This window comes from Myotis brandtii, unplaced genomic scaffold, assembly GCF_000412655.1.
Source record: "Myotis brandtii unplaced genomic scaffold, ASM41265v1 scaffold266, whole genome shotgun sequence".
NCBI classification, from domain to species: Eukaryota; Metazoa; Chordata; class Mammalia; order Chiroptera; family Vespertilionidae; genus Myotis; species Myotis brandtii.
This window is the reverse complement of record NW_005360124.1, coordinates 5,422,948-5,433,619: the sequence shown is the minus strand read 5'-3', so window position 1 is coordinate 5,433,619 and position 10,672 is coordinate 5,422,948.

The following is a 10,672-nucleotide window of genomic DNA, read 5'->3' as shown; positions in this document are numbered from 1 at the left end:
CCCCCGCACCCCCCACCCGCCTCCAGACTGTAGACATCTTGAGGACAGAGTAAGCTTTGAAATCACGTCTGTGGCCTCAATGGCTCACGCACAGGAGAGGTTCGATATTTGTTCCACGGGTGAATGACCTGTGGGAAAGAAGGGGCAGCCTGGCACAGACACACTGGCACACAAGGAAAGCCTCGTTATCTCTAAAGGCCGCAAAGATAATGTATTGCGGAGATTATTTCATTTTGTTAAGCGGATTTCATAAAGAAAACAGCGGAGCGTGTTTGGGGGACTACAGGGAGCTTTTAATATGACTGATGAGAGAGTCTCAAGATCTGGGATAAAACCCTTCCCAAACCTGCTCAGGAAAGCAGCACGTTTGCAAAACTCGCCATTACTGAATGACATGGTGTAGAAAGGCTGTTAGTGAAGGCTAATGCCTCCACAGATGGTGTAATGAAGAAATGGGAGGTTTAGGCTTGGGAAACCACAGCTCCAACAGCAAGAGCTGAAAAGATATAGATAAGATTAGCGACATATGTAAAGGCCCAGATACAGTGTGACAAAGTCTACCCAGCTGAGTAGGCTGGGGCCAGAAGTAATAGGTAGGCCATGTTCTCCCTAATCCTCCAAGATAAGCTGTTCCATCAAGAATTATCAGCCAACAATCTTCAGGGTATCAGGCTGAAAATGAAGTTTCAGACTGCTTTGATTCCTCATCCATAAATGAGAAAGTGCCTGAAGGATCTTTATTTATTCTCACTCCCACCGAAACACTCTTCAAAAAGTGCCAATATACTAGCAACAGATGCATAAAGCCTCCCTTCCTTTGATTGACAGAACATGATATAAAGCAACCCTCACTTGACATTTCAGTTTCATAAGTCTCCTAGCAGGGGGAGGGGGGAAAAAGCTTGAAAAAAAAATCCACTGGAAAATAAAGAGGATTTATTCAAACTTGCATGAATGTTTCAGAATCAAATTTAACAGTTTTCCTTCGCTCCAGCCCTTATTGGTATTTTAGGTTGCAGATGAATCATTTCAGCAGGAGTAATTTCAGCCATGTGCTTATTAATGTTGATGGCTTATTAAAACAAAGTATTTACATGTTAATGTTTGTTGATTGCTGGGTGCTTAAGTTGCTTAGTTATAAATGATTGGGCTATTCACTCTCGGGAGGAGATATTTAATTTGTGCTGTGTGTGCTTTAATTTAGACTTCAAAATAAGTAACTGAATGGGAAAATGTCATCCACTCCTATGCATTTCAGTTTTGAAAGGTCATACCTTGGTTAGTTTGTACATTTAAAAATCCTTGTCACATTGTTCAATAAGATATGGAAGTCAACAGCACCCCTCTACATATTTCTTGCAATTGACATATACATGTTCTGTTTGAAATAAGAACTGAATTTAATGCCTACATATTTCTTAAGGAAGGAGGGCCGAAAAATCTTCCAAATGAGCCTTTAAGAAAGCTATCCATTCTTTTTTGTTTCATCAATGGTATTTCTTTTTGTATTTAATTTCTCTCTGAGTTTTGGGAAAGGTTACCTGGAGTAGTTCGCTTCCTGTGGCAACCATAGTGGACTAGATTTCCAGCGTGCCGGCGTTTTTCTGACAAACATCAAAGCTACTTGGATCCCAGGGCTGACTTTATGTCACTCAAATTGTGTTTCAAATGTTAGCCTCCAGACTGCAAAGAAGACTGGGTAACAGCAAGAGAAAGCATATACCAAATTTGACAAAGCTTGGCTAGATGAAAGTCAGTTTCATTGCAAACATAATTTACTTTTTTGTATCTCCTTGCTTTCCCCACTGTCCAACAAGCTGAGCTGTAAAGAGCAAGCAGGTGCTGCTAATAATTGTATTAACATTTTTTTTGTCTATAGGTGCTATTAGTGATGGGTGGCTTCAAATCTTGATTATTTTGCCAGGAAGAAGTGGAAACTTGAAAAAAGCAAGCAGGGTGATAATGTGCCTGTTATGAATTGCATGTTTGTGTCCCATCAAAATTCATGTGTTGAAGCTAAAGTCCCCAATATGGCTTATTTGATCACATTAGTGCCCTTATAAGAAAAAAGACTCTTCTTCTCCCTCTCTTGCCCCCTTCCTCTCCCATGTGAGAACATAGAAAGAAGGCATTGTCCACAAGCCAGAAAATGGTCCTCATCAGACAGCAGATCTTCCTCTCCTGGATCTTAGACTTCTCAGCCTCCAGACCCGAGGAAATGAATGCTTGTCATGAAAGCCATGCAGTCGAAGGTATTTTTGTTATAGCAGCATGAACTATGTTCCTAATGACCTTTGTTGACATAGAGATACTCTTAAAGAAGCCAGAAATACTTATTGATTTCCCCCCAACCTTTTTTTTTTTTGGATGAGAGATTCAGTAATGTTTCCAAATTTCAGCCAATGTCCAAGGACCTCTAAGAATTCTTTAATGAAGAAAAATCTTAACTTTAGAAGAGGAAGTGTCTGAATTCTTGCATCAGGAAGAGAGGAATTTTATTTAAAACTAGAGGCCCAGTGCACAAAAATCTGTGCACTCGGAGGGGGGGGGAGGTCCCTCAGCCCGGCCTGTGCCTTCTCACAGTCTGGGACCCCTCGGATGATTTCCACCTGCTTGCTTAGGCCCGCTCCCCAGGGGATCAGGCCTAAGCTGGCAGTCAGACATCCCTCTGGCAGCCCGGGAGCCCTCGGGGGATGTCCACTTGCCAGCGGGGAGCAGGCCTAAGCTGCAGTCAGACATCCTTAACACTGCTGAGGAGGCGGGAGAGGCTCCCACCACCACCGCTGTGCTGGCAGCCATCAGCCTGGCTTGTGGCTGAGCAGAGCTCCCCCTGTGGGAGCCCACTGACCACTAGGGGGCAGCTCCTGCATTGAGCATCTTCCCCCTGGTGGTCAGTGTGTGTCATAGTGACCAGTCATTCCCAGTCATTCTGCTGTTAGGGTCAATTTGCATATTACCCTTTTATTATATAGGATACTGAAGAAAAAGTATATAGATAGACTATTTACATGAATTTAGGAGAATTCATTTTAAAAATAGACTTCTCCCTACCCCTCTTTCACTTAGGATCCAGATATTCATCTTAAGTATAATAATTCAAATGATACTGCCAAAATGGGTGAAGAGCATAGGATAGGATGGAGTATTGGGGCTACACAATTCAGCTCCAGAAAAATGGATTTGATTAAATTTTACATATAGGCTCAACTATAAACCCTAAATCAGAAATAAATTGTTAAAAATTTAAAAATATATATAATTGTCTCCTAAGAAGTTCCAATCTTAACTACCAAAGACATCGATGGGATATATATTTTGATTAACTGTAGTTCACAATGCCGTACTCTCTTACATCTATTTTATCAGTTCACTTGGCAATTAAATAAATTAGGTCATGGCACAAATACCTTGTCTTCTCATTTAAACCTAGCAAAGATGATAACCAAGCTGTTACAAAGATAGGCACTTAACATACAAAAACTTCAAATATACAGATTCCCAAAAAGGCCAACATTCTGTGCTATATAGGCAAATCTGGCACTGGTACAGGTCACTTATAAGCCGATGCATTTTACTACAACTCAAGGCCACTACTTATTGTCCCAATATTTGACAAATGCATAATGTCACCTGTAGAAGGACCAGGTAAGAATGGGATGAACCAGTCAAGATTCCCTTACTCCCTTACCACATCTTCTGTACAAGTCAGCAATAGATAATGTTTACAAAGAAAGACTATGTTGTATAAGGTCAATGTGGATATACCCTCATTAGCACAGGAAATGCATTCCTGGAAATGGGAATGCTCAGTGAATCAGTACCCTCTGTGTGCTATATCATTATAGCATAGCCCCTGTGAGGTTGTAGCTCCTGCATGGCATTTGTTCAATCATTAACAGTGCCGAAAATAGTCCTTGTTCAAGAGCAGACACTCAATAAATATTTGTTGAATGAGTGAATGGATTACCCATTCACTTCAGTTTCCCCGAAGTCATCACATGCCTTTGAACATTGTTTTTTCTGGGTACTAGCCTGTCTCCCTGTCTGCAGGGATGTTTATCTGTCTGAGGGCTTCCGCCCTTCCTGGGTGCCGGCTGATCTTTACCCTCTCTCTTCCCACCTGCAAGCTCATCCCTTGAAGGTACCTAAAGCCATTGTCTACCTCATATTTTAAAAACCTCCTTGATAGTCTTCCTTGCACGGTTGGCCTCCTCTGGCATGTTTACAAATACACTTATTACTAACTATTCTGAGTCAATGTTGTTCAGCTGAACTCGAAGCAACAGCACAATTAGATTCTCAAGAGAGTCAACAAACTGTCTGGCAAACACCAGTCACACAGAGCTAAGGATCTCATGGCCGGCTACCAGCCTTGAAAGAGTCTTGCATTCCGCTGCTCTTTTCTGCATTGTCTGCCCTGGCATAGGAAAATTAGGTATTAATTACATTGTGCAGGATAGACATATTTAATAAAAAGTATTTCTGAGACAGAGAAAAATGGCAAATCAGTAGTAACAGAGAGAGTCCTAAATATTTGCCTGCATTCTAGTTAGAAAACAAGTTTTGTTTTGTTTTACTCTTTTATTACACTATAGCATACATACCAAAAACTGTACAAATTTAACATAAACATTTTAAGGAACTTTACAAAAGAAACATAACCCCCACATCATCCAGATATAGATTATTGCCAGCAAACCAGAAGCCTCCTTCATACCCCCTTCTAAGGTATTACTTAACTCATTCCCACCACACAGCAAAGAAACTCTGGGATCTGCTACCAAAGATTAGTGTTCCTATATTTCACTTTTTATAAATGTGTTATATAGGCCTCATCTGTGTCTGTCTTCATTCATGCAAACTTTAATCACTTGATTCATCCACGTTGTTGTAGATAGCTGTCATTCATTCATTCTCATTGCTGTATAACATTCCATTGTATTCGTGTATCACAATTTATTGATCCATTCACTTTTAATGGATGTTTGGATTTTCCCTAATTTGGGCTCGTTATGAACATTCTTCTACATGTTTTGGTGCACATCTATAACATTTCTGTTGGGTATACATCAAGAAGGAAATTTACCAGGTTACAGGATAAGCAGATTTTTAATATTTAGAAGATATTGTCAGTTACCCAAAGTGTATGTGAGTTCAAATTACTCTACATCTCTCAAACACTTGAGGTATTCTGGAGTTTTTTTATTTGGATTTAGTTTAGTCATTCTTGTGACTATATAATAGTATCTCTATTTGCATTTTCCAGATACCTAATGGTGTTGAAAATATTTCCACATGTTTATTGATCTTTAGATACCCTTTTTTATAAAATGCTTGTTCAAATTATTGCCCATTTATATTATGTTGTCTATTTTTTCTTATTGATATACAAAATGTGAGGGTTTTTTTATCATATATAGCAAATATCTTCTTCCACTCTCTCACTAGTCTCTTCACTATCTGAATGATGTCATCTGATGAACTTGAATGCAGTCCACTTAATAAAACTTTCTTCTATAGCTATCATTCTTTGCATTCTATTTAAGAAAACTGCCTAACTGAAGGTTTGAAAAAAAAAACACCTCTTCTATATATTCTAAGGAGTTTAGTTTTAATTTGTCCATTTAGTTCTGTGATGCTTCTGGAAGTGATTTTTGTGTCTGGTGTGAGTCGTTAAGTGTCAAGATTCATTTTCTTTTAAATAGGTATATCAAATTGATTGAGCACTGTTTCTTAAAAAGAACCTTGTTTTGCCCTAGCCGGTTTGGCTCAGTGGATAGAGCATTGGCCTGTGGACCAAAGGGTCCTGAATTTGATTACGGTCAAGGGCACGTACCTTGGTTGCAAGCTCCTCCACAGCCAGGGCCCTAGCCGGGGCTCATGTAGGAGGCAACCAATCGATGTGTTTCTCTCACATCAATGTTTCTCTCTGTCTTTCCCTCTCTCTTCCACTCTCTCTAAAAATCAATGGAAAAATATCCTCGGGTAAAGGTTAACAACAAAAAAAGAACCTTGTTTTGCATTGTGTTGAAATGGCACATTTATTGTGAATCCCTATCTATGTTAATTTGTTTCTGGACTCTATTCTTTCCATTTGTCATCTTTGCAATAAAACTATTTTGATTAATGTACTCTTAATAAATGCCTACATAGGCCTCTTTCTTCCTCTTCTTTAGATTATCTTTGCTAATTTTGGCCATTTGTACTTTCATATAAATTTTAGGATTGAGTTGTTAATTTTCACACAACAAATATCTTAAATTTTAACTGGATTTCAAGGGACTTCATATAATTTTTGAGTGGATTCACATTTTAACTATAACAAGTCTTCTAATCCTTAATAATGGTATGCCCTTTCATTTATTTAGGTATTTTAAATTGTCTCAGTAATTTTTTTAGGTATTTGTGCAGAAATTTTGTTCATTCTCTGTTAAATGTATCCCTAGGTACTATATTTTATACTATTGTGCATGTATTTTTATATTAATATTTAATAATTTTTTCTAATATATAGATATAATAATTTATTATTGACTCTATTTTTAGATTTTCTATGTACCTAATTACACCATCTGCAAATAAAATGCTTTCCTTCTTCTCTTTGCAATTATTCTACCTTTGTTTTCCTTGCTAAGACCTCTAGTTAAATGTTGAATTAAAATGATGAAAACTGACATCTTTATACTTTTTCCATTCTCAGGGTAAAACTTTCAGTATTTCAAACTGAAGTTGATTATTTTTTATATTTTTATGATATCCATTATAAAATTTAAAAGTTCTTTTCTACTCCTATTTTACTAAGTTATTATTATAAATAAATGCTGGATTTATCAAGTATCATTAATACATCTGTATTGAGATGATCATATATTTTTTCTCCTTTACTCTATAAATGTAGTGAATTTCATTAATTCATTTTCCAATTTTATTGCTAGAAAACTCTTTCTATTATTCTTTTTATATGTTTCTGGATTTAATTTTTGCCTCTATGTTAATAAATAGAAATTTGCAAACTAATCAGTCCCTACTTCTGAATTAGTAGCATCAAGTAACTGCCTACAGATGTTCTGTTAAGCACAAAAGCTTGTTTTAGTAAGAAAATTGGCATTTGGTATTGCATCTCATAAATACTAAGCTACAATGTCTATATACAAATACAGATAAGAGTTTTGAGTCTTCCTTGGCTATGGATCTGCATAGCAGGAGGATGATTGGAGGCTCTGTACAGTACTTTTTGGATATGTCTGGAAGCCCACAACTTTCTCTTATAGGTGGGTATGATGAATCCATGTAATGGTCTGCCTTTAGGATAAAGTCCAAACTCCTTAATATAGAACCCAAGTGAGGTCCATTCCTTTCTGGCTTCACATGTCAGTCTTCTCCCTAGCTCCCCACTGCAATCCTCTTGAAATCTAAATGATTCAGCCATACTGACTTCCTTGCAGTTCCTTCAATACACCAGGCTTTCACTCATCTTGGAGACTGTGGCTTCTCCTGATAGCACCTACACTCTCTATTTATTATTTTAATTTCTAATATAGTCAATATCATTTGATAAAACCCACATAAACAAGAGCTCTTTTAAGTTCTCAAACATTTTTAGGAGCCTAAAGGAGTCCTGAGACCAAAATGCTTGAGAACCTCTGGTTTAGCTGGTAGAGTTAACATCAGTAAAAGAAATATGATCAATAGATGAAGTGAAGATACTCAAGATTATATACTAGTACATAGATATAATTATCCCTGCTAACCCTCCAACTTTGGACACAAAATGACAGACAGCATCTGCCTGGAAACTGAGGCCTTCAGTCAAACATCTATAATCTTCCTGTAAACCCAATGTTTAGCAGGTTTGGGGCCAAACTCTCTGGGTATTTGAGTGAACGTGGGCAGGGCTCCATCGTGAGGGAGTTTCTCATCCAATTACTTAGTGCTTCATAAACCCAGCCTGAGCATCTTCTGTTTTAATTGGGAAAATTTACAGCCTCTTGTTTTTAGTACGAGGGATAGAAAACCAGGCCTCTGTAAGTGAAATAAAAATAGAACCAACTCCTCAATTTAAACTTCTGGAATCTCCTAAATGCTGCCTGTACGTCTCTCCAACCCAATTACTCTGAACCAGGACTGCTCAGCCATTGTCCAAGGTGATCAAGCTTGACTGCATAAAATATTCACTCACTCCATACCTCTGCCTGCTCCCTAGGCACCAGGGCAGAGTATCTCCATTGCATTAAAGTCTGATTTCCACTTTTACTGGTAAATCTAAAAGTAATGCAAGAGCTAGCCATAAGAGATCCGTTATGGAGAAAACGCTTCTTCAACATTCATTAAAAACATACAAACAATCAAAAAACAACAACAAAACAAACTAACTTTAGTCTTCTGTCATTCCCTCCCCCCCCCCCAAAAAAAGTAATCTATTTCTCTTTGCAAAAGTCATGCATGTTTTACTCTGTATCTGAAACTAAATTAGAAGAATTCAGCAATAAAAGAAACCACCCCACCAAAAAAGAAAATAGCAGAATATATTTAATTGGAAGATTTTGAGGGCTATCCTTATAGCTTTGTTTAATGGGCTGAACCCTAAGAAACATTTATATTTGTGCCAGATTTTCAAGCATAAATTATCATATAATTCTGATAATCCTTCTGTTTGAATTTAACCTTTTGCAAGGTTCTGACTTTTCACGTTGTAAATATGCTCAAGCAGATTTATATGAGGTAATGTATATGAAAAGTGCTTTATACATAAAAATGTATACTTATATACTAGACCAGTATTGGAAGTAAAGGAATCAAATTAAATATGATCACTTTACATAAAAGTTATTGACAATATTCCTATCTAATCCCCCTCCATTGATCCCTAAGAGTGCCTCTTGTTTCTTGACTAATGGAACATTTCTAGACTGACCCTTTCAAGTACATGCTATCAAGTACTCAATCTGTAATCTGGAACCCTCTTTATTTAAAGATATCTCAGTCCTTCTTGGACACTAATTAATCTATTCCATAAAGATTCTCTATTAGCAAAGTTATACAATATGCATTCTTCTATGTACCTGAATATTTGAACAAAATAATGGTTTGTAGATGTTCTAATAGACAACCTTTACCATTATGTTTAAAATTATTTATTCTAATTTCTCTGAGTGCATTGATACATTCTCCAGAGCTAGATTTTCCAATTCAGAGAGTTATGGGTTCTTAGAATTTTAGGGGGGAAAAAGAAACATGAAAAATCTAGCAAACTCATAATTGTCATTCCTGCTCTGAGGACTCAATTTATTTGAACACATTTAACTAAAAAATAATGTCCAATGGAGTGAGGATGTAGAATTGTTATACATTTCCTTGAAATAGACTATTATTAAGAGTTAAAAAAAATCATGACACAGTAAGATGAATCTACTTCGGTGTAATTATTCTGTTAAGGACTATAAACACATGAACACAAATTTTGTCAACAAAATTTTATAAAATTTTCCATAAAGTGATCACTTATTTGGAGGCCCTTGGTCATCATATCACTTTAATGTTTTTAAGCTTTTTAGCGCATTGTGACTATGATTTGTAAAGGGAGACAGAGGCAGTGCAGAAAATAGTTACTTCATGGATTTGCTTGTATGTGATAATAATCCTTTCCTCCCCCAAAATTTCTATATCCCATCTTCATTTTGCTAATAATGTCACTCTAAAATGAAGAAAGGAAAAGGGGAAAATATGAAAATTCTTTTTTTTTTAAATCTTCTACCAACTTCAGCAAACTCCGACTTCACCCCCAGTTTGAGAGAGAGAGAGAGAGATGCTCACAAACCATATTTGGGATCCAGATGTCCTACAAAGAAATCTCCTATTCTTAAGTACATCATATACTAAGAAAGAAAAACACCTTTCTGAGGGGGAAAAAAAGAGACAAGAGTAGAATTTCAAGATTCAGCTTTATGATATAAGTACCTTTGCTTCAGAGAAGAAAGAACCAGTCAAATCTGACAGTCCTTACACATTTCCAGGAGGCAATGGCATGCCCTACATTGCCTGGCTTTCATAATCACTTACAACAATAAAATCATGGATGTGCCCCAAATATGTCCATCTGTCAATCATGCATGATCAATTGAATTATAAAATTATTAGAATAAATTAAATGTGTTTAAGTTCCCATTTGTACTGCTAATGGAGATTTAGATAAATGTAGACTAGCACCAAAGGCTATATAATGAGGAAAATATAATGCGTAGCATAAATCAGGCAAAATATTTAGTTTAATAGTTGATGCATCAGAACACTATTTATTAGCATTTCAAGTTTCTCTTCCTTCATCCTGTCTCTAGGTAAAGTTAACAATGCAAGAGTATGACATATCCAACCTCCCTTTTATTCTCCCTGGTTGGAGCTAAGCAGTCGATTGGCACATTCAGTGGGGCGGGGACAATTAGTTGACAGAGTTAGGGTTGAGGGGAAAGCCTATGAGATCAGAATATTGGCTACTTAGGGGTATTGAACAAATATACAAATAAGAAAAGGAGGATAATAGAAAGCATATTTCTCACCAAGGAAGGGGGGGTTACAAATATAAAAAGAGGGAATGCTGGGATTAACCATGTAGTTCTGAATTAGAATTGGAAGAGTCAATGTAGAATCGTGGTTTTCAAATATACATCAATAGAAA